Source organism: Chlorocebus sabaeus, chromosome 1 (assembly GCF_047675955.1).
Source record: "Chlorocebus sabaeus isolate Y175 chromosome 1, mChlSab1.0.hap1, whole genome shotgun sequence".
Taxonomy (NCBI): Eukaryota; Metazoa; Chordata; class Mammalia; order Primates; family Cercopithecidae; genus Chlorocebus; species Chlorocebus sabaeus.
The window spans coordinates 7,333,485-7,357,756 of record NC_132904.1 but is presented as its reverse complement, the minus strand read 5'-3'; the positions used below and the strand labels follow the sequence as shown (position 1 = coordinate 7,357,756).

General features: G+C 48.6%; 1 protein-coding gene across 5 annotated transcripts in view; it reads right to left on the bottom strand.

Annotated features, from left to right (window-relative positions):
• Positions 1-24,272, bottom strand: part of PC (pyruvate carboxylase) — a 107,102-nt gene that overhangs the window by 41,617 nt on the left and 41,213 nt on the right. Inside the window, exon 1 of one of the 5 annotated variants that reach the window (XM_007970058.3) lies at positions 18,996-19,080. The exons of the other annotated variants lie outside the window; for them this stretch is intronic. The gene's annotated coding sequence lies outside the window, so the exon portion shown is untranslated. Of the gene's footprint in view, positions 1-18,995; positions 19,081-24,272 lie in introns of those variants that run through there. 5 annotated transcript variants of the gene reach the window in all.

Sequence of the window (24,272 nt, the reverse complement as noted above, 5' to 3'; positions counted from 1 at the left end):
GAGAACACAGGGATCTATGAACCGGGCAGCGGGCTCTCACCAGACACCGAATCTGCTGACACTTGATCGTGCACTTGCCGGTCTTTAGAACTGTGAGAAATGCATTTCTGCTGTTTAATGAACCTACGGTATTGTGTTATAGCAGCCCAGACTAAGGCAGCGACAAATAGATTGTTTCCATTTTTTGTTTGTTTTGTTTTTTTTTTTTTTTGAGATGTTTTGCTCTTGTTGCCCGGGCTGGAGTGCAATGGTGTGATCTCGGCTCACTGCAACCTCTGCCTCCTGGGCTCAACTGATTCTCCTGCCTCAGCCTCCCGAGTAGCTGGGACTACAGGCATGCACCATCACGCCCAGCTAATTTTGTATTTTTGTAGAGATGGGGTTTCTCCATGTTGGTCAGGCTGATCTCGAACTCCATTCCCAACCTCAGGTGATCCACCTGCCTCAGTCTCCCAAAGTGCTGGGATCACAGGCATGAGTCACCTCCCCCGGCAGTTGTTTCCAATTTTTAGCAATTAAGAACTGTATTGTACAGGCTGGCAAAATGATCATTGTTGAAGTTGGGCGACAGGTACATGGAGTTCATTATACTATTTGCTCTATTTTTGTGTATATTTAAAAGTAGTCAGTCAATTAAAAGTGTTAGAAAATGAATAACCTTGACCCCATATAGAAAATGTGCAAAAATTTCTCTAGGACATACACCTAGAATTGGAATTGCTGCATCAGACAATAGGCATGGGTTTTTGTTTGTTTGTTGGTTGTTTGTTTTTGTTTTCGGAGTCTCGCTCTGTCGCCCAAACTTGAGCGCAGTGGCGCAATCTCGGCTCACTGCAACCTCCGCCTCCCGGGTTCAAGTGATTCTCCTGCCTCAGCCTCCTGAGTAGCTGGGATTACAGGCATGCACCACCATGCCCGGCTAATTTTTTTTTGTATTTTTAGTACAGACAGGGTTTCACCATGTTGGCCAGGCTGGTCTTGACCTCCTGACTTCAGGTGATCTGCCCACCTCGGCCTTCCAAAGTGCTGGGATTATAGGCATGAGCCACTGCGCAAGTTTGTTTTTTTGTTTTGTTTTGTTTTGTTTTGTTGCCCAGGCTGGAGTGCAATGGTGCGATCTCAGCTCACCACAACCTCCGTCTCCTGGGTTCAAGCCATTCTCCAGACTCAGCCTCCCAAGTAGCTGGGATTACAGGCATGCGCCACCACGCCTGGCAACTTTTGTATTTTTAGTAGAGACGGGGTTTCACCATGTTGGTCAGGCTGTTGGCAAACTTCCGACCTCAAGTGATCTGCCCACCTCGGCCTCCCAAAGTGCTAGGATTATGGGCGTGAGCCACCACACCTGGCCAATAGGCAAGTTTTTAGTATCAATATTGCCAAATAAGTCTCCAAGGTAGTTATCCTAATAATTTACACAGCCAACAGAAATACAACAGAATGTCTATTTCCCCACAGCTGTACCAACTCTTATATTGTTAGACTTTGATTTCTGTCAACCTTGTAAGTATAAAATGGTATCATTTTAATTTTCAGTTCCCTGATTATTCCTGAAGTTGGCTATTTTCTTATGATTGTGGACATATTTTTAGGTTTTCCCTTTTGTGAATTGCCTGTTCACATCATTTGCCCACTTTTCTGCTGGGCTGGTTATCTTTTTCTTACTAAGCTACAATAAATCTTTATGTATTCTAGGCACGAATCCATTCTCTATTATACCCATGGCAGACACCTGGGAGGATGTTTAGCAAGTTATAGGAAGAGGAAGGGGAAGGAATTGAGAGGGAATGACAACTTGAAAAAGGAAGGGTGAGAATAAAAGGTGGGGTGAGTCCGGGAACAAGGCTGCGATGCTCAGGTGAAAGACTGGCCTTGAACTAGAGAAATAACACTTCCTCTCAGAACAGAGAGACTAGGAGTTCCGGGACAGTCTCAGTTGTAAAACAGCCAGTGCTTGGCCACAGGTGTCACCCAATGCACTGACTCAGCCAGGGCCTGGGATGACTAAGAGCTTTTTCACTGTAACTCATCGAGGCTGACAAGCACAGACATCACATTCCAGAAGGCACAACCAAAAGGGCAAAGCAACAGTCCAGGCAGGTCAGCCTGTACAGACAAGACTTCCTACTGACATCCAAAGTACTCATTTGCCACAGCTGCTCCGAGGATGGGAATAATGAGTGCAAGCTGCATCAGGGATGACAGAGAATGAAATTTAAGAAGAATGTCTGACCAGCCTGATCAGCAAAAGATACGGATAAGAAAAAGCAGTGCCATTTCCCTCTGAGGGAGTTGTATAAGAATTCAGTCTTCTGAATCAAGAGATTCTTCTGGAATGGCAACATGTTAGACTGAGTCTATAAGAGATTTCGTGAATTTCTGCTGTGATTAGCTAACCTTGGAGAACAGACACGCAGCAGTTTTCAGTCTGTATTTTGGCATGTTCCTACATAACACTCTTCTAACATTCTTTCTTTAGAGGAAAAAAGCAAAAGTTAGAAACATTTGGGGTTTAGATATTAAGGATGTTTTTATTTAAAATATACCATGAATCAGAGATTTTGAGCCCTCAGGGGGCCTGGCCACGGAAAAAAGAGCAGCAAGGGTATTGCTTCAACCTCCTCCCATCCCCCTGACTCTTCCCAAGTAAGACAAGGCTATGGGGCCAAGCGCTGAGAGATGAACAAATTTACTTTTTTTTTTTTTTTTTTTTGGAGACAGGGTCTTGCTCTGTCGCCCAGGCTAGATTGCAGTGGCATGATCAGAGCTCACTGCAGCCTCGACCTCCCAGGCTCAAGTGATCCTCCCACCTCAGCCTCTCTAGTAGCCCAGCTAATTTTTAAATTTTTTTGTAGAGATGGGGGTCTCACTATGTTGTCCAGGCTTGTCTCAAACTCTGGGCTCAAGCGTTCCTCCTGCCTCAGCCTCCCAAAGTGCTGGGATTGCAAGCATGAGCCGCCACACTTGCCAGACTTAGCAAATTAACACGCAAAGCACTCAGTTAAAATCTGAATTTCAGATAAACAGCAAAAAAGTTTAAGTATATCCCATACAACATTCGGGGTATACTTCTAGTACAAAATTATCTGTTGCTTATTTGAAATTGCAATTGAACTGGCATCCTGTATTTCATCTGGTGACCCTAAGGAGCCAGCAGCATTGAGGCCCTGACTGGGCCTTAGGAGAAAAGAAACATGAAGAGAATCCCAGACGTTGCTGTAACAGGGCAGGGGAAACGGCTGCGCCCCAGGGCCCAAACTTCCTGGGTTCAAATCAGGCTTCCACCGACTCTGGGTAAGTTGCTTAACCTTTGGGCTTCAATTTCCTCAGCAAAATCAGAGATAACCAGCCGGGCATGGTGGCTTATGCCTGTAATCCCAGCACTTTGGGAGGCCAAGGTGGGAGGATTGCTTGATGCCAGGAGTTCAAGAACAGCCTGGATAACACAGTGAGACCCCATTTCTACAAAAAGTTTAAAAATTATCCAGGCATGATGGTGCATGCCTGTGTAACACCTATTATAACAGCTACTCGGGGTGTTGAGGTGGGAGCATCGCTTCAGTCCAGGAGGTCGAGGCTACAGTGAACTATGATCACGCCACTGTATCCATCCTGGGTAACAGAACGAGGCCTTATCTCAAAAATAAAATAAAATCAGAGATAACAAAAATAATTGCCTCATAGGGTTATTACAAAGATCAAATGAGTTGATGCATGTGAAGTTCTTAGAATAGTGCCTCACACATAAGCAGCCTTTATTATAAATGTTGGCTTTGGTCTGGCACAGTGGCTCATGCCTGTAGTCCCAGCACTTTGGGAGGCCAAGGTGGGTGGATCATGAGGTCAGGAGTTTGAGACTAGCCTGGCTAAGATGGTGAAACCCCATCTCTACTAAAAATACAAAAACATTAGCCGGGCACTCGCCTATAATCCCAGCTACTCAGGAGGCTGAGGCAGGAGAATCGCTTGAACCCGGGAGGCAGAGGTTGCAGTGAGCCAAGATGACACCACTGCATTCTAGCCTGGGTGACAGAGCAAGACTCCATCTAAAAAAAAAAAAAAAAAAAAAAAGTTAGCTTTTAGTATTAACTGTGAGTGTTTAGTATTTATGTTGGATCCGCTGCTGATGATGTGGGGGGGGTGGAGGGGAGGCAGAGAAGGAAGAATTAGAAGGCAACAGAAGCCCAGGTTGAAGGGCTGGGGCTGCTGCAATGGAGATACCTTGTTTGCTAAGATGCTACTTGGCAGCACGACTCAACCCTGACAGACCCTTAGAACAAGTCAGACGACCTGAAAGATGAGGTTCTGCTGTCCAGCCGCACCGTGTCAGCGAGGACCCAGACTGTGACCCCAGGGCATGGCTCATCCCCACGGGCTTGCCTGACTCCAGCTCTGTGCCGTGACATCACGTTGGTAGCCTGACACGGGCCACAGTGGGCATATCTATGCCACAGAAATTGGCAAACACTACAATCGAGGCCCTTTCCTCACTTCCCTAAGAACCACCCCTGACAGAGCAGCAGGTGGCACGCATATCCCAGAAGGGACCGGAGACAGGGAGTGAGGGGAGCAAGGTAGACGGAGTCCCTTCTCCACTCTCCCTTTTGCCTATGGAACCCAAATAAAGAAGACTTTTTTCTTTTTTATGGGCCTGGTGTCAAGTGCTAAATTTGATTGAAACATGAGGATGAGCTAAGGAAGACAGCGAACAGGCACTCGATCAGTGTCCTAAGGTAGTTCCAATGGCATTCTGCAACATGAATTAATCCATAAGGGTATCAACATAAAACTTCTTTTGAGAATCTCATTTAACAACTGCAAAATTATTCTTTTGTCTTCTAAGGGACTGATTTCCTTACTCCTGCTCTCAACACCTTCTTTCTCTCTCTCCATCAACACAGGCACTTGGAGGTTGAGGCGTGGGGGTGTAAAATCATGCTTTTTGGTGGACACAGCAAATGCCTATTCTACAGCAGAACTTAGCCCCTGCCTCCACCTCCTCACTCCCCCTCCCAAACTGCACATATACACTAAACCCAACCAGACACCTCCTCCTTCCTTCCTCACCACCCTCTCCCTGGTCACTAAGGGTTAAGCTTAGGGTCATCTTTAGCTCTTCCCCTCCCTCACCTACCATCTGGTCAAGACGTCTGGCCAGTTTTACCTCTTTGTTCCCTCACATCCTTCCCTCTTTTCATTTCTAATCAGAGGACCCTGAAATGTCCTCTTCTTACTATTTAACTATTGTAAAAACCTCCTACTCATTACCACAACTCTATCTACCAACCCACACCAGGTACTAGGGAGAGCTAGCATCCCCAAATACAGGCACGATGGCACTCTTCCTGAAAACTGGGGTAATTCTCTGACTCCCCACTGTCCGCAGGTGGGAAACTCAAGTCTCCTTGGGGACCTTCCCCAAAATTAGTGCACCCTGCCTGTTCAGCCTTATCCCCCCATGCCCCAGCCTCCCGGATCCTCCAACTGCAGCCCAGCTGCCTCCTCTTTGTTCTCAGAAATCCCAGCACCTGCCCCTCTCCCTCAGAGCACTCCCTCTACCATGAGAACACCCTTCCCGTCCCAGATTTTGCCCATGCAAGTCCTGCTCCTGTCTCAGGTATGCATCTAATTTTTCTCACTCCCTTATGAAATCCCACTAAGACTTCAGCAAATAGATTTTTTTTTTTTTTTTTAAGCTATGAACCCCCAAGGGCAGAACAGGAGAGAAGACAACAGCAACATGATTGCAGAAGCTGGCACATAGCTCGGGTCAGCTGACCTCACAGCCTGGGTCTGGAGCAGGCTGAGAACACCTGGGTTCCCACCATCCACCAGGAATCCCCCAAAGGCCAGGGAACTGCAGCTCCAGGTCCCCCCACCCCTACAATGGGCTGAACGAGCTGACAGCTGACGTGTATGAAGTGGGCAGGCTGAAAGCTTTCAAAAAGCAGTCAGGGCTGGGCGCAGAGTCTCACATCTGTAATCCCAACACTTTGGGAGGCCGAGGTGGGTGGATCACCTGAGGTCAGGAGTTCAAGACCAGCCTGGCCAACAGGGTGAAACGCAGTCTTTACTAAAAATACAAAAATTAGCCGGGTATGGTGGCATGCACCTGTAATCCCAGCTACTCAGGACGCTGAGGCAGAAGAATCACTTGAACCCGGGAAGCAGAGGCTGCAGTGAGCCGAGATTGTGCCATTGCACTCTAGCCTGGGCGACAAGAGTTACAACTCCGTCTCAGCGAAAAAAAAAAAAAAAGCAGTCAGACCCCTACCTCCCCCATCTCATGTCAGAGACCTCCCCTCTCCAGGCCTGGAAGAACAGAGGTTCACTTTCTAGGGGAGGGGGGGAAAGTGTGGGGTCTCTCGACTGGGAAATTCAAGGCACAGTTGAGGGCCTGGGGACCTTGCCAAAAATGGGGGTGGCAGGTTAAGTGACTCTTTGCATGCTATCCCCTTCCCCAACTGAGCTCCCAGATGTTGACACTGAGATTCCCCAACAAACGGCCTGCCCAGATTACCTACTGGTAAACTCAGAACTGGAACCCCACCTGCTCCAGCTCCCAGGCAGCATTTTAGACCCCTCCTAATAATTATGAGCAGGTAACCAAAGGTCCCCGGGCAGATTCATTCAAAGAAGATGGAGACCAGAAGAAGGAGCAGAGAAAAGCAATTTGGAGGAAACTACGCAGGGAGAAGAAAACTTAAAGAAACAAACATGGCATCCACATCCTTACAGAAATAAGAAAAGATTACATCAGGGAAAACACAGGATGCTACACACATTTTTAAAGAACCATTTGGGGAGCAAAAAAACTCTTGGAAATTAAAAAGTGTAACAAGACAAAGCAATAGAAGGGTTGAAAGATGAAAGGAAATCTTCTAGAAACCGAAGAAAAGAGACAAAGAGATGGAAAATAGGCAAGAAAGGGAAACAAATTAGAGGGTCAGTCCAAGGGATCCAAAAACTAAATAGGAGTTTCAAAAAGACAGAACAGTAAAAAACAAACAGCAAGAAAAGAAATATTTCAAGAAACTCCCAGCATAGGACATGAGTTTCCACACTGGAAGGACTCGCTGAGAGCCTGACGAAACAGATGAACACGGGCTGACACCAAGCCACCGTGTCAAATTTCAGATTCTGTAAGCTTTCCCAAGGGAGGGTAAGAAGAAAAAAAAGACAAAAGAATCAGAAATCAGAAAGGTTTTGGACTTCTCAGCAGTTTCAGAAGTTAGAAAAGTGCAAAGCAATCCTTCAAACTTGTCAAGGAAAAATTATTTCCAACCTGAAATTCTCTCTCTTTTTTTTTTCTTTCCAGAGACAGAGTCTGGCTCTGTCACCCAGTGTGGAGTGCAGTGGCGCAATCTCAGCTCACTGCAACCTCCACCTCCTGGGTTCAAGCAATCCTTCTGCCTCAGCCTTCCGAGTAGCTGGGATTACAGACACGCGCCACCACGCCCAGCTCACTTTTGTATTTTCAGTAGGGATGGGGCTTCACCATGTTGGCCAAGATGGTCTGGAACTCCTGGCCTCAAGTGATCCACCTGCCTCAGCCTCCCAAAGTGCTGGGCTTACAGGCATGAGCCATCGCGCCTGGCCCCAACCTGAAATTCTCTATCCAGCTAAACTATCAACGCTGTATGAAAGTAAAATAAAGAGAAAAGGCAAAGATCTTTGTCAGGAAGCTGCTGTCAACATGCTGCACCCAAACAAGGGAGCGAGCAAACAAGAAAGAGGAGGTGGGAACGAAGAAGAAAGACAGAGGGAATCCCTGGGAGAGAGGCAAGGAGGATGGACAGCGCCACCCACTCCCTTCAAGGGGAACTAAAGGAAAATGAAGCCTCTCTTACTGATGAGAGGGCCTATGGCCAAACCTGACCGCAAGACAGGAAAGCAGCACGAACATAACACCTGGAGCCTGACCCACACCTTAGCAGGAGGCCCCGATCCCCACGGACCACGATGTGGAGGCTGTGAAAATCTGCCTAGATGAGAAGCATCCACCTACATATATGCACATACACTCATAAACGTGGAGTACTTCTAGAATGACACTTCAGGAGCTGGTAACGGTGGCTGCCTCTGGGAAAGGTTTCTCTTTCACTGCTGATCCTTTTTTTTTTTTTTTGAGATGGAGCCTCACCACTGTCGCTCAGGCTGGAGTGCAATGGCGCAATCTTGGCTCACTGCAACCTCTGTCCCCGGGGTTCAAGTGATTCTCATGCCTCAGCCTCTAGAGTAGCTGGGATAACAGGCGCGCACCACCATGCCTGGCTGATTTTTTTTTTTTTGTATTTTTAGTAGAGATGGGGTTTCACCATGTTGGCCAGGCTGGTCTCAAGCTCCTGACCTCGGGTGATTCACCTGCCTAGGCATCCCAAAGTGCTGGAATTACAGGCATGAGCCACCACACCCAGCCTTGACCCTTTTGAATTTGCACCATGTACTTGATTATCTGTTCAAAAGGAGACTAAGTTGGGGTGCAGTGGCTCACGCCTATAATCTTAGCACTTTGGGAGGCCGAGGCAGGCAGATTACCTGAGGCCAGGAGTTCATCACCAGCCTGGCCAACATGGCAAAACCCCATTTCTACTAAAAATATAGTAATTATCTGGATGTGGTGGCGTGCACCTGTAGTCCCAGTTACTCGGGAGGCTGAAGCAGGATAATTGCTTGAACCCGGGAGGCAGAGGTTGCAATAAGCAGAGATGCCACTGCACTCCATCCTGAGTGACAGAGAGAGACCCTGTCTCCAAAAAATAAACAAACAAAAAGCGAATAAAATACAACATGCGAAAAGCTATCCTCCTTCAAAGCCCCTCTTCATTGCCCCCTCCCTGAGGAAGCCTTCCCTGGTTCCCAACCCAGGACCAAAGTAAGACAAGGACCCTCTTCCTGGCCTGCTTCTCCCCAGGCCCTGGTTAGTGAGTGCGGGTCATGTATCCAGCCTTGAGCTCTATGGGGGCAGACATAACTAACTCACCTTTATGTCAACTTGGTAGAGATAACTAGCTCCAGGAGAGCTGGAAAGAAACTTTCATTTTCTGCCTACGATATTCCAGGCATCTTCCTTCCAGCCCACTAAATTGTCACCACAATCCCATGGGGTATTATCAACCCTTATTTTACTGATAAGAAAACTGAGGCTGGGAAGGACCCACAGGAAGTAGCAAACTCAAGAATAATCAAGGCTGTCCAGCTCCAGGGCGCCTGTTTTTTCATGAGAGCAGCTAGCCTGGTGCCTAGCTCACAGTACAGTTCCAAAAATGTTTAACTCAACCAAATTAAATTGGAATTAAGATTTAACTAGAATTAAGATTTTCTAAGATTTTCTTCTGGAGCTGGGGTCTTCCCGTGTTCTGAGATCCTGAAAAAGCGGCTGAGGGCCCTCGGTGGCAGACAGCACCCCTACCCGGCCAAAGGGAGCCAGGGCCAGCGGTCGCAGCCCAGTGGGAAAGTTTCCTCATTAAACCACAGTCTTTTAGCCTACTGCACTGCCCTTCAGGACCAGGGTTTTGTTTTTAACAGCTTCATTGAGATACAATTCACACACCATATAGATGATACATGTAAAGTGTAATTCAATGGCCAGGCATAGTGGCTTACACCTATAATCCCAGAAGGCTGAGGTGGGCAGATCACCTTGAGGTCAGGAGTTTAAGATCAGCCTGGCCAACATGGCAAAACCCCGTCTCTACTAAAAACACAAAAATTAGCCAGGCGTGGTGGCAGGCACCTGTAATCCCAGATACTTGGGAGGCTGAGACAGGAGAATCACTTGAACACAGGAGGCGGAGGTCACAGTGAGCCAAGATTGCGCCACTGCACTCCAGCCTGGGCAACACAGCAAGACTCCATCTCAAGAAACAAATAAAGTACAATTCAATGGCTTTTTAAATATATTCACAGATATGTGCAACTATGACCACAATCCACTTTTAGAACATTTCATATCCCTTAGCTGTCATGCCCCAACCCCCTTAGCTCCCTCAGCCCTTGGCAACCACTAATCTACTCTCAGTCTCTATGGATTTGCCTATTCTAGACATTTCTTTTTTTTTTGAGATGGAGTTTTGCTCTTGTTGCCTAGGCTGGAGTGCAATGGCAAGATCTCGGCTCACCACAACCTCCGCCTCCCGGGTTCAAGCGATTCTCCTGCCTCAGCCTCCCGAGTAGCTGGGATTATAGGCATGCGCCACCACGCCTGGCTAATTTTGTATTTTTAGTAGAGATGGGCTTTCTCCATATTGGTCAGGCTGGTCTTGAACTCCCGACCTCAGGGGATCCACCTGCCTCGGCCTCCCAAAGTACTGGGATTACATACGTGAGCCACCATGCCCAGCCAATTCTGGACATTTCATATCAACAGAATCATAAATTATGTGGGTTTTGGGTCTGGTTTCTTAGCATATTGCTCTCAAGGTTCATCTGTGTTGTGGCGTGTGCTAGTACTTCACTTCTTTGTATGGCTAAATAATATCCCATCATATGACTAAAGGTATGCACCACACAATGATATTGCAGTCAATGATTAAATGCATATACGATGGTGGTCCCATAATATTATTGATATTACTTGACAGACAGAGTCTCACTCTGTCGCCCAGGCTGGAGTGCAGCGGCGCGACCATAGTGCACTATAGCCTCGAACTCCTGGGTTCCTGAAGCCATCCTCCTGCTTCAGCCTCCCAAGTAGCTAATTTTCTGTTTCCTTTTTTTTTTTTTGCAGAGATGGGGTCTTGTGACATTGCCCAGGCTGGTCTTGAACTCCCAGCCTCAAGTCATCCTCCCACTTTGGCCTCCCATGTGAGCCACTGTACCCAGCTAAGAGTTCTTGATGTAGTCTAGATATAAGTTCCTGGTTACATAGATGATTTCCAAAATGTTCTCTCACTTTGTGGGTTGTCTATTCCCTTTCTTGATAGTGTCCTTTAATATAGAAAAGTTGATTCCGATGACGTACAGTTCATTTTCTTTTATTGCTTGTGCTTTGGCGTCGTATCTAAAAAATCATTGCCCAACCTAAGGTCAGAAAGAATTACACTTATTTTTCTTCTTATAGCTCTTCTTACATTTAGGTCTTTGGTCCATTTTGAATTAATTTTTGTATGTGGTATGAGGTCGGGTCCAGTTCATTCTTGTGCATGCGGATATACAGCTGTTTTAGCGCCACTTGTTGAAAAGACTGTTCTTTCCCCTATTAAATTGTCTTGGCGTTCTTATTGAAAATCAATTAACTGTTAATGTGAGGGTTTACTTCTGGGCTCTCAGTTCGATTCCATCGATCTGTGTGTCTATCCTTACCCCGGTACCACACTGCAGTTAAATTCTGAAATCAGGAAGTGTGAGTCCTCCAACGTTGTTCTTTTTTAAGATTATTTTGGTTGTTCTGGTTCCCTTGCATTTCTCTGTGAATTTTAGGACAGTCTTGTCAATTTCCGCTAATGAAGGCATCTTGGATTGTGATAGGGATTGCAGATCAATTCAGGGAATATTGCCATCTTAACAATACTAAGTCTCTGATCCATGATCTTGGGGTATCTTTCCATTTATTTGGGTCTTCTTTAATTGTTTTCAACAATGTTTTATAGTTTTCAGAGTATAAGTCTTGTACTTTTATTAAATTTATTCCCAAATATTTTATCTTGATGCTATCTTAAATGGAATTGTTTTCTTCATTTTTCAATTTGCCCACTGCTACTGAAATACAATTGATTTTGGCATACTGATCTTACGTCCTGCAACCTTGCTGAACTCACTTAATTCAAATAGATTTTTAATGGATTCCTTAGGTTTTTCTATACAAGATCATGTCAGCTAAAAAGAAAAATACTTTTACTCTTGCTTTCCAATCTGGATGCTCTTTATTTCATTATCTTTCCTAATTGCCCTTTATGATCAAATTTTGAACTAGTAAGTAGTTATGATTTGGCAGCCCCTTCCCAAAAAGCAGCAGCAGCAGCCGCTCTGACCCTAGGATGCCAGAGCTCTCATCCCCGCTGCTTTCCACACCTGCTGAGTGGATGCCTCCTCCGGGGCTTCACCTTTTGGGGAGAGGCTGCCTGGCTGGGGGCTCTGGCTTGCCTCCCTGTATGCCCTTCTCTGGACCCAGGGAGGCTGAGCCCTGTGGGTGGAGGCACCTGGGCTCCCTTGCTGGTTGGTTTCCTGTGGATCCAGCCGATGAGAGGCACAGGCAGGAGACAAGGGTAGGCAGGAGGTGGAGAAAGAATGTGGGGTGTGTCTTCCTCACTCTCTACTAGCTTTGATTGTCCTGACCCAGGCTGTGTCTTGTCGCTATGACAGTCCCTGCTGGCATCCCAGTGTCCACTATTCAGCCCTCACTGGTATTTGCAGGAAACGCTATATATATATATATATATAAAATTTTTTTTGGAGACAGAGTCCCGCTCTGTCACCCAGGCTGCAGTACAATGGCGCAATCTTGGCTCACTGCAACCTCTGCCTCCCGGGTTCAAGCAATTCTCCTGCCTCAGTCTCTGGAGTAGCTGGGATTACAAGCACCTGCCACCATGCCTGGCTAATTTTTTTTGCATTTTTAGTAGAGATAGGGTTTTGCCATGTTGGTCAGGCTGGTCTTGAACTCCTGACTTCAGGTGATCCGCCCACCTCAGCCTCCCAAAGTGCTGGGATTACAGGCGTGAGCCACCACGCCCGGCCGGGAAACGCTATTTCTTCTCCTGACCCCTTCAAGCCTAGTGGTAGTAATGACTTTCCACTGTCGCTTGGTGCCTCAACTTCCCTTGTTGGGTGTCTGACTTTTCTTGGCTGATTAATTCCGTTTATTAGAAATAGTATGCAACCCTCAACTATTCCTGGGTAGTCTCGACGGCTGTTCTGCTAGATGACACACCCCGACATCCTGTGGAGGAAGGCACTGTGGAACCTAGGTCAATGTGAAAGCTTGGTTCTCTGGGCAAACTGATTACCAAAATACCCAGTCCAAGAGCCAAGGAGATAGTAAAGAAATCCAATGGCAAACAGCTTCGGTTCCTGGAAGAGGAAAGTAAACAGCAACCCAGGGAGGACATGACCTTGGCTGTAGTTGCTGCTGTTTTCTCTCCCTATTCTTGACTCCTAGGAGAACATACCTTCGTAGCCCCATGATCTGACCTTTCATCCTATGCTTTGGAGTTTGAGCACAAACACTGACTGGCTCAGAGGCTTCCTGGAGATGGAGTTCTGGGCATCCACTATGGCTGAGTTTATTGTGACGGCCACGTGGCAAGTGTCGGAATCGCTGATCGTTTGTGTGAGCTACTGCTGAGTGCCAACCACTGCACTGAGTGACTTCTACGATCTCAATCATCAGAGGACTTGTAAGAGGAACATTACTGTAAGCATGGAAACAGACACCCAGATGAACAGCTTGCCTATGGCCTCAAAGCTCAAAGCCACGTAGACCCCTGTCTGCCCGTCATGCCCAGCTGTCTGCCTCAGGTCCTGCCCTGCCACCCAGGACTCTCTCGTAGACAGACTGTCAAGATTGATCATGTTAGTGATTAGTAGTTACCAATCTCTCCTCCCTGCCTCCTCCACCATCACTCTTGCCCTGGCCACTCCCGGGCCTGTGATCACACCCTCCTCCGCCTCCAGCTGTATCACATCACAGTCACACCTGTGTGTCCCTCAAACTCTGACCACAGCCCTTCCCCCAGGCTTTCTGTGTAACCACAGTCGTGCTGCCCAGCCAACCCCCAGCTGAGTGGACATTTTGTTTTGTTGTTTTGGAGTTCTGCAAACAGCAAGAGCTCCCAGTTCGCCTTTACCCTAAAATGCACACCCCAGGGACGGGAGGGAAGCACAGCGGCTGCGGCAGGCCAGGCTGTCAGGAGCCACCACACCACCGCAGCCCATCCACCTGCTGAGCAGCTGCTGACTTGCCAGGACTTACTTTTCTGCTCCACATTGGCAGGGGGGTGTTCATCCAAATATAACAATTCCTCCTCAAGGATGAAATTAGATTGCTGAAAACCCCCATGGGGAGAAAGGAGATATGCAGGGTCCGGGGACCTGCGGTGAGTAGATCTACGAAAGCCCTGGGCCAGATTGCCTTTCCCATCTTCTTAATCCCAATCCAAAAGGGATGCAGTCTCAGCACTGCCAACTCCTTTCCCCAATCTGAAGGAAGAGGTCATGTCTTATAGTCATTATGAAAACAAGCATAATTCATAGTAGCTGGAGTGCCAGGCCCTGGGTGAGGTACCATCCTGATTGTCTCCTCAATACTCACAAGGCCAGTACGACTCTATCCAACCATGTTGTTGAGTTCGTCCCTACAGACTATAATCATTATTATTTTAAAAAATATATTTTTTTGGCCGGGCGCGGTGGCTCAAGCCTGTAATCCCAGCACTTTGGGAGGCCGAGACGGGCGGATCACGAGGTCAGGAGATCGAGACCATCCTGGCTAACCCGGTGAAACCCCGTCTCTACAAAAAATACAAAAAACTAGCCGGGCGAGGTGGCGGACGCCTGTAGTTCCAGCTACTCGGGAGGCTGAGGCAGGAGAATGGCGTAAACTCGGGAAGCGGAGCTTGCAGTGAGCTGAGATCCAGCCACTGCACTCCAGCCTGGGTGACAGAGCAAGACTCCGTCTCAAAAAAAAAAAAAAAAAAAAATATATATATATATATATATTTTTTTTTTTGGCTGGGTACAGTAGCTCACACCTGTAATCCCTGCACTTTGGGAGACCGAGGCAGGTGGATCACCTGAGGTCAGGAGTTCAAAACCAGCCTGGCCAACATGGAGAAACCCCATCTCTACTAAAAATACCAAAAAAAAAAAAAAAAAAAAAATTAGCCAGGCGTGGTGGCAGGTGCCTGTAATCCCAGCTACTGGGGAAGCTGAGGCAGGAGAATCACTTGAACCCAGGAGGTGGAGGTTGCAGTGAGCCAAGATGGTGCCATTGCACTCCAGCCTGGGCAACAGAGTGAGAGACTCCATCTCAGAAATAAATAAATAAATAAATAAATAAATAAATAAATAAATATTTAGAGACAGAGTCTCATTTCATCACCCAGGCTGGAGTGCAATGGCGTGATCTCAGCTCACTGCAACCTCCGCCTTCTAGGCTCAAGTGATTCTCCTGCCTCAGCCTCCCGGGTAGCTGGGATTATAGACACCCACCACCATGCCCAGCTACAGACTATAATTATATTTAACAACCACATTGCTAGCGCTCTGCAGTTTAGAAGGCACTTCAGCAGACATTCTCACTTGCTACTAAGAGTAACCTCGCCTACTAGGCAGGACAAGCACCATCTTCATTTGACAGAAGCTTTTACACAGAGCATGGGACTTTCTGGCCTGTCTCCCACCCCTAATGTCCCACACCAGTTCCTGATCTCCTGCCCCACCTCTCCTGCACCCTGCCCCTCAGGTGACTCACTGTGTCAACATCCTTGAGGAAATGATTTCTGGTTCATGGCCCCAGAGCTGGAGCTTTGGAAGGATAAAGGGAAAAGCAGCCAGGGTCTCTGCCCTCCAGAGACAGGCATTCTAAGGCTGGGCGCGGTGGCTCATGTCTGTAATCTCAGCACTTTGGTAGGCCGAAGCAGGCAGATCACCTGAGCCCAGGAGTTTGAGACCAGCCTGGGCAATGTGGCAAAACTCCGTCTCTACAAAAATACAAAAATTGCCCTTGCGTGGTGGCACATGCCTGTAGTCCCAGCTACTCAGGAGGCTGAGGTGGGAGAATCACCTGAGCCTGGGAGGTCAAGGCTGCAGTGGGCTGTGATCGCACCACTGCACTCCAGCGTGGGTGACACAGAGAGACCCTGTCTCAAAAAACACACACACACAGACACAAATTCTAATGAAAGAGAAAGGACAAACACAAATAAGGAACTGTATAACTAAGTGGGAAGGAAGGCCTGGCAGGGGCCACCTGGCCAAGTCTGGACCACAGGCTGCTGCGATTCTGTGGGAGGGGAACAGCATTTAGAGTTAAACCTTGGGTTCAAGTTCTGGCTTTGCTACCACCCATCAAATGACCTTGGAGAATTCACTCTACCTCTCTGGACCTGTTAGTCCATCTACAAAACAGATTTATCCCTCTCAGCGCGGAGGGCTGACAATTAAGGGATCTGTTTTATGGGAAACTTCAAATTGTCTCTTCGGTTTCATAAACTGTAAACCGCAATACACACGCAAAGGACTGTGATTAGATTTCACCTCATCAGAGGCATCAAGTATTTACTGAGCAATGAACTGCCTGTAACGCACACTTGAGGGATGGAGGATCATATAAAACATGGCCTCTGCCTTTAAGAAAATCACTATCTGCTGATGAGGCAAGACAGGCACAGCCAACATATAACAAACACATAGTGTGTGCAAAGGCACTGCTGCGAGAGAAAAGGGAGAGGAGGCAGGCCGAGCAGCTTAGGAGAGCTAAGTGAAGGCTCACGGAGGAGACGCTTGGCCTGGCCCTTAGGAAGGACGCCAGCGCCTGCTGTGTGAGTGCACTGGGATGAGAGGGAGAAACAGGGCCAACTGTCCTCATCTCCACGTGTGGACTCCAAGCTGACTCTGTTCAGGGTCAGGGGCCAGTGGAGCCGGTTCAAATCCTGATCACAACCCCCTAATGCTAATTAATCTGGTTACCTAGAGGAACTAACTTTTCTGAGACTCTGTAAAATAAGAATAATTATTTGACTTTGTATGTTCATTGGGAGGATTAAATATGAGAATGCATGTGAACTGGTCTGTATTAGGGATGTAATACATGCTACAAATTAATAATCGTCGACATCAAATAAGGTCTGACTGCCAGGGTGAGATCAGATTTTGGAAGGTCAGAAACCCCAATAAAGAAATGTAGAAACAATGATTTGGGGGTGATCAGCATAGAAACGACAGCCAAAGCCATGAGAAAGAGCTTGGCCTCAGCAAGGTGGGGAGGGCTGCTGCCCACAAGCCCAGCTCTGGCCACCAGCGTGCTCCCTCCCCACCAGAGCCACGGGTGCCTGGGCTGCCCAAGCCCTGGAAAGCTCAGCCCAGGGCGTCAACACTCGCCCGTTTTCCTGAGAAGAGCACAGGAGCAGAGGTGGAACAGCAGAAATGTGAGGAGGAGAAACTGAGGCAGGAATGAAATGGAAGGGATGGTCTTAAGAGGGGCAAACAAATACTGCTAGTATGTCATAGCATAGGAGCCCAAAAGAGAAGTTTCAGGCAGAGGTGGGCAGGCGGGAAGTCTGCGGTACCACGAACTCTCAAAGTTGTGGGGAAGGGCAGCACCAAGCAGACAATGACCAGGTGAGAGGCTGACACGGAAACAACGGAAAATGAAGCAGGAAGTTTAAGGGAACAATATGCAGCCCCCACAAAAAGTATGCATTCATTCATTCACTCACTTCTGAATGAGCCTTTACAACATGCCAGGCACTGTCGGTCATCAGAGAGAAAGTTGCGCAGGAGAGAACAGGTCCCTGTCCTCATGAAACTGACATTTCATGCCAGCCAGGAAACCGAGCACACAAACAAGACCATTCCAGATCCATCCTGATTGGTAAGTACTGTCTTCCGGCCTCAGACCCCCTCCTGATGGCAGGTCTCCCTTGGTATCACAGAGAAAGGTACCACCTGACAGAGAACAAAGCCACAGAGCTCAACCCCTCCATCCCTGGCCTAGAACTCCCGGGGATGGGATGAGGGGAAAGGCACGTTCTTAACAATTGCTAGTCCCAAGCAGTTTGGGACTAAGCAGAGGGAAACACAGCTGAAGCATACACAGATGTCCACGTCACCTCCATCCCCCCAGCCTTTCCTCCCACAAGCATGTGCATGTACACACACGTGCACACTGGCTCTCTCCCCTCTCCTTGGATTGTTATCCCATGACCTGGCAGGGAGCCTGGCCTGTTTGCAGTTAAAGAACCAGAGGCCATTTGGAACCTGATCAGTTTCTCCTCCTCCTGAACTGAGGAAAAGGTTTTCTTCAAAATGGGAGATGTTCTCTCCCCTTAAATGTGAGCAGTGAGTCCTACTCAAACGCCAGAGGTCTGGTCTCCCAAAATACAGGTAGTAACATGTTTTTCCTTTGCTGCTGTCTAGGAGCCCTCACATGTTGAACAGAGCATGACCTCACCCCTCCAATTTCCCAGATTCCTAAAGGAAAGCTGAGCCTTTCTGTTCTGTAACTCCAGGGCATTTTGTGAAGGACTCAGCTGGCTGGGGAGCTGGAGCATAGCACATGAGGGGCCGGCCGGTGCTGAACTAAGAGCAGGGCCTCCCCATGACCACTGGCAGCCACGCCATTTACACAGGGAACCATGTGGCCTTTCCCCCAACTGTCACCATCATGCAAGGGCATTCTGGCCCAGAGCTCTCGGATCCATGGCCAAGGTCTTCTGTCCACGGTCTCAGGCAAAATCTGTTCTCGGCCTGGAACGGTGGCTCACGCCTATAATCCCAGCACTTTGGGAGGCCAAGGCAGGCAGATCACCTGAGGTCAGGAGTTCAAGACCATCCTGGCCAGCATGGTGAAACCCTATCTCTACTAAAAATACAAAATTAGCCGGGTGTGGTGGTGCACACCTGTAATCCCAGCTACTTGGGAGGCTAAGGCAGAAGAATCGCTTGAACCCGGGAGGCAGGGGTCGCAGTGAGTCAAGATCATACCACTGCACTCCAGCCTGGGTGACAGAGCAAGACTCAAAAACAAACAAACAAACAAACAAAACAACAACAACAAAATCTGTTCTCAGGTCAAGTAGGGTTTGCCTACCTCCTGCCCCCCCAGCTTGCCCATGCCTGACCAGAATGGTCCCCAGAGCCCTTGAGAAACAATTTGGTCCAACCCTCCCTTGGATTCCTGTTCTCTAAGAACTGTTGCCATCCTTCTACCCTCTGCTCTTCCCAGAGCTAGAAGGCTGCCAAGTTCCAGAGGGAAGAGCAACAATGGCCAGGATGTGTGGGTACCCCTACCCAGGACAAAGTGCCTTGAGGCCTCTGAAAGTCAGTCCTCTTACCACGGCAGTTGGTCTGCAGAGTTCCAGGGAGGCCACAAGTCTGGAACACCCAAGTCTGGGCCCAAGGCCTGCTGCCTGTTTATAACTGATGTTCTAGGTTAATCCCCTGTCAATGACTTTCCAGAACTGTCCCCTCCTTTACCGCTCCCAGGAGAGAGAGGCTGCTTGGGAGCCAATCTCTGGCTTAGGGGTGGGCCTTGAGTAGATAGAGGAAAGGATAAAAAAACAAACACCAGGTCAGGGGTGAGCTGGAAAAGCGGCAGTCAAAAGCCACTGCTCACAAGTTCTGGTGGAAAGATGAAAGGGCAGTGGTGTTTGAGTTTCACAAAGAAGGGAGGGCCAGGGCCAGGGCTGGGAAAGCCAGCCAGGAGAGAGATAGGGCATCTGGCCTAAGGAAAGGAGCAGAAGATTCAATGGGGAGAAGAAAAAAGAAGGAGTCTAATGTCTTCCTCCTTCCTGCCAAGACCTCACTATACCTTGGGTTGTCTACCTGGGAACTGGTGACATCATGGGCCTGTCTCCCCACAGGGCCAGAAGACTGGATCCTTCACCAAGGCACATGTTACCTGGTGATTAGTGTGAGCTGGTGGCCCAGTACGATTTATCAGCAAGCAGATGTTCACATGCGTGAACATACTACGAAACCACCCAGCTCAGGTCATTTAACAGTGTTATCCTAACGGCCACTCCAGTCAGAAGCCAGAGCAGAGTTCCCATCTACTGGGCACCACCCCACCATCGCAAGAAAGCAAAACACCAGGCTGGGCTCTGACGAGCTCCTTGGAAGGAGGCACAGTCCATAGCTCACTGTTAGATCTTTTGCCTGGGCTCCCGAACCCGAGGCTAATTGGTCAGAGGTCTTGCATGGTTCGGCACGCTCAGTGTATGACAGGAGACGGCATCTGAAGAGAGCGGGTTGGCTGAGCCCGCTACGGGAACGTAAGTGCACCCTGATCCAAGTCAGGCAGAGAGGTCTGAACACCCCGATGTCCCCAAGAACATGCGTTCACTGAAAAGTCAGGGTGGAGGGATCCTGCACATTCCTTCAGGTCCAGGATCCTGACCAGCACCAACACCTCTGTTTCCGCCTCTTCTCCATCTTTTCCCAAGATGACAACAAGCAGCTTTCTGCTTCCCTTCCAGCCCCCAAAGGAAGCGGGCAGCTAGCCGGAAGGTGAGCCCGGAATGACACTCAAACCAGGGGCCCTGCCTGGGAATAAAGAGTAGAGGATCAGCTGGAACGGCAAAGTGGGAAATGGTAGAAAGTCCCCATGTCCAGTGCTACAGCTGCTAGTTGTGACAATTCTTGTCCTTATCCTAGCACCAGGATAGGCACTGGGTGCCTCTTCCCCAGCTGGAGGCAGAGAGGTGCCACCAACTCCCACACTTGCCTTGAGATTTGCCATCTGGCTAGTGAGCTGCTGGGGGCGGGGGGGCGGAGCTGGAGGAAGTATCTGCATGGAGCCTGCACCCGGCCTAAGCCTCATCCAGGAGTGCCATTCCCAGTGACTTGCCCAGCGTCATACTGGTCATGGGCCCCGGCCATCTCCACTTGTGCTTCATTCCTCAGCACACAGAGGTCATGCAGGACATGATCTTCGGAACAGGCGTCCCTACCGCTCCCCACAGAGGAGAAGCTGCCTGAGAGTTGGGTCATAGCTTACTCAGCTCTGCCTGCAGTGAGCATTTCACAGGCTACTACTGGATTGGACCAAAAATGTAATCACCACCACATGTCCTATTCGGTTCAGTGCAGCCTGCCTGGGTCTCCATCAGCACTGGGGAGCCAGAGCTGAGAAGACACAGTCCCTGCCCTCCAGGAGCTCACATCAGGGAAGGCACTAGACACATAAACAAAGAAGAGAAACCAAGTATGGTGGGGGCCAAAGGAAGCAAGCGCCGGCGCTGAACTAGTGGTGGGAGGAGGGGACTCAGGTATTAGGAAACCGTGGGAGTTGAGACTCACAGACAAGGTGAATGACAGAGGACTGGCCGGAAGGGAAAAGGGAAGAGAGTGGTGTGGCCAGGACACTGGCCATTGTGTGGTTTGGCATGCAGTTTGGCATGGCTGGAGCATGGGGTATGAGCAGAAGGGGACGCAGGGGCCTGACCACTCACTGCAGCGGAGCAACACAGCATGATCCATGCTGTCTTCAATTTACACAGAGAGCCCGGTGTCGAAAAATTCAACAATTAACCTTCTATGCAATTGTAAAATACCCTGCAACCAACAATTACTACGACTTTGTAAGGGTTTCTTCATCTGAGAAAAACACAAGCGGGGAGAGTAAGTGTCTGGCTTAGTTAAACGGTAGCAAGGTTATGCGCTGCTGCCCTGGCAAATGAGTCGCTCACATGCTCAACAGCACTGTTAGTCCTGGGTGACAAACAGAACCAGGCTTCCAGCTGGAGGTTCCAGGTGGAGAACAAGTGGGTCTGTGCTCAGCTCTGGGTAGTGCTTGCATCTGTCCTGTCCTTGTCTTGGCTCATGGTCCATCCTGCAGAAAGCTCCTTGTGCCATCAGGGCAGCTGGATGGACCCTTCTAACAGCCTTGGTCCCCCATTCTCCTTGGCCACCCCAAATCTAGCCACACATGCATTGACGTCGTATGACTTCTATGGAGCAAAGCAAGCAAGTAGAGTTTCTTTCATTTATTCAGAAAGCCTGTAAGGACTGTCCACCATATAACAGAAAAGAGGCTAGGTGCTATGGGGAAGCAGAGAGGGTGATGGACCCACACTTTAAGAACTCACCATGCGGCCGGTGGAGGCAAGATCTGCATGTGGCAAATTAGCATCCACCCCCAGAGTTAACTGCCAAAGAATAAGGCTGCAGGGCAGGGGATCACAGGGGCTAAGGTTTCCAGGCCTCTACTGTCCATGACCCCTAGAAAGATGCAACAAACCGGCCAGGCGCAGTGGCTCACGCCTGTAATCCTAGCACTCTGGGAGGCCGAGGCGGGCGGATCACGAGGTCAGGAGATCGAGACCATCCTGGCTAACTCGGTGAAACCCCGTCTTTACTAAAAATACAAAAAATTAGCTGGGCGAGGTGGCGGGCGCCTGTAGTCCCAGCTACTTGGGAGGCTGAGGCAGGTGAATGGCGTGAACCCGGGAGGCGGAGCTTGCAGTGAGCCAAGATAGCGCCAGTGCACTCCAGCCTGGGCAACAGAGCAAGACTCTGTCTCAAAACAAACAAACAAACAAACAAACAAAATGCAAAAAAACAACTACTTTGTGATACTGGCTCCAGGCCAGACAGCAAAGGCTCTGGACTGATCCAACCCAACCCTGGTGTTGACAGTCTTACAGTGCCGCAGAATGCCCGGTGTCCTTCCTCCTCCACACAAGTCACATAAACCCACTGTTCTCCTCTCCCAGCACTGCAGTTTGAGCTCTGGGAACTGTGTTTAACTGCAACTCCAACACTTAAGTCACTCTTCAACTTGGGAATTTACGTCACCTTCTGAACTTTAGTTTCCTGATCTATAAAATGCAGAATGATCTGAGTCATCTTGTGGAGCTGCTATGAGAACCCAATGAGGTAATGTAGTTTTGAAATACCTAAGAGAGTCTAGCACAGTAGAGATGTCCCAAAAAATGACCATGTCCCAATGGTCAGCCCTTGTGATAATAGCCTTAGTCCTTCTCTCTTCCATCATGCCCTAGGGCCTCAATATAAGACAGGAAGAGACCTAGACACAAGCCCAGGGAGGCTAAGAACAGAATGTCAGTCCCTTGTAGGATGGCGACTAGAAGGAGCTGCGAGCTGTGAATCAGACAGTCATGGCCCTATCTCTGCTACTGTTACCAGTGCTGTGCCAAGAGGCAAGTCACCCCGCCATCCTGGGATTCAGTTTCCTCCCCCACTAGACAGGGATAATAATTACCAGCCTCCTTCACAGGAGCAGCTTGGACCAAAAAAAGAAAAAACCATAACACAGGTGCAATGGCAGATGCCTGTGGTCCTAGCTACTCTGGACGCTAAGGCAGGAGTTCGAGGCTGTAGTGAGTTATGATCACACTTGTAAATAGTCACCGTACTACAGCCTGGGCAACACAGCCAGAGCTTGTCTCTCTCTCTTTTTTTTTTGAGATGGAGTTTCACTCTTGTTGCCCAGGCTTGAGTACAATGGCACGATCTCGGCTCACTGCAACCTTCACTTCCTGGGTTCAAGACATTCTCCTGCCTCCGTTTCCCAAGTAGCTAGAATTACAGGCATCCACCACCATGCCTGGCTAATTTTTTGTATTTTTAGTAGAGACAGGGTTTCACCATGTTGGCCAGGCTGGTCTCGAACTCCTGACCTCAAGTGATCTACCCACCTCGGCCTCCCAGAGTGCTGAGATTACAGGTGTGAGCCACCATGCCCGGCCCAGAGCTTCTCTCTTTAAAAAAAATAACAATAAATAAGACACATCCCTGTCTTCAGTCTAGTTAAGAAGGAAGGCATAAAGAGGACGAGATTAAACCATATAAAGTTAAATTAATAGAAGGACAAGCATTGAAAAGAATACAAACACAGGAATAAATTTAACGAAAGAAATGCAAACTTTAGGCCGGGCACATGCCTGTAATCCCAGCTACTTGGGAGGCTGAGGCATGAGAATCACTTGAACCTGGGAGGTGGAGGTTGTGGTGAGCCAAGATCATGCCACTGCACTCAGCCTGGGCAATACAGTGAGACTCCAACAAAAAAAAAAAAAAAAAAGAAGAGAAGAGAAGAGGAAGAGAAGAGAAGAGAAGAGCAAACCTTATACACTGAAAACTGTAAAAGACCCTCAAAAGAAATTAGAAACCTAAAGGAAAGGAAAGATACCACATGTTCACGGGTCAGAGACTGCATGTTGCTAAGATGGGAATACTCCCCACACTGACCTACAATCCCCATCGCAGTCCTAGATGTCCCAACAGTTTTTCCCACCACTGCCTTTGCACCATTGGTGCCAATGTCAACACACAGGAAAAGGCAAAGAACCTCTTGGTATTATTATGGAAATCCTTTTGACTCACAGACCCCCCCGGAATGGTCTTGAGGAGCTGCAGGGGCCTGGGGACCTCACTTTGAGAACCACCAGTCTAGGAAGACACTCCCTGCTGGCCTGGGAGAAGGTAATGCCACAATTTTGGAATAAAACAAACAACCTTTTTCACCTTGGGACACAAGAAGAGGCAGGGAGGTAAGCGGCGTGATTCCTGCACTGAGTAGGTGGGAGGGCTGACCTCAGCGCTGAGTGACTGACAGCCGTAAAAGGTAGAGTTCAGCTGAGCAGCCG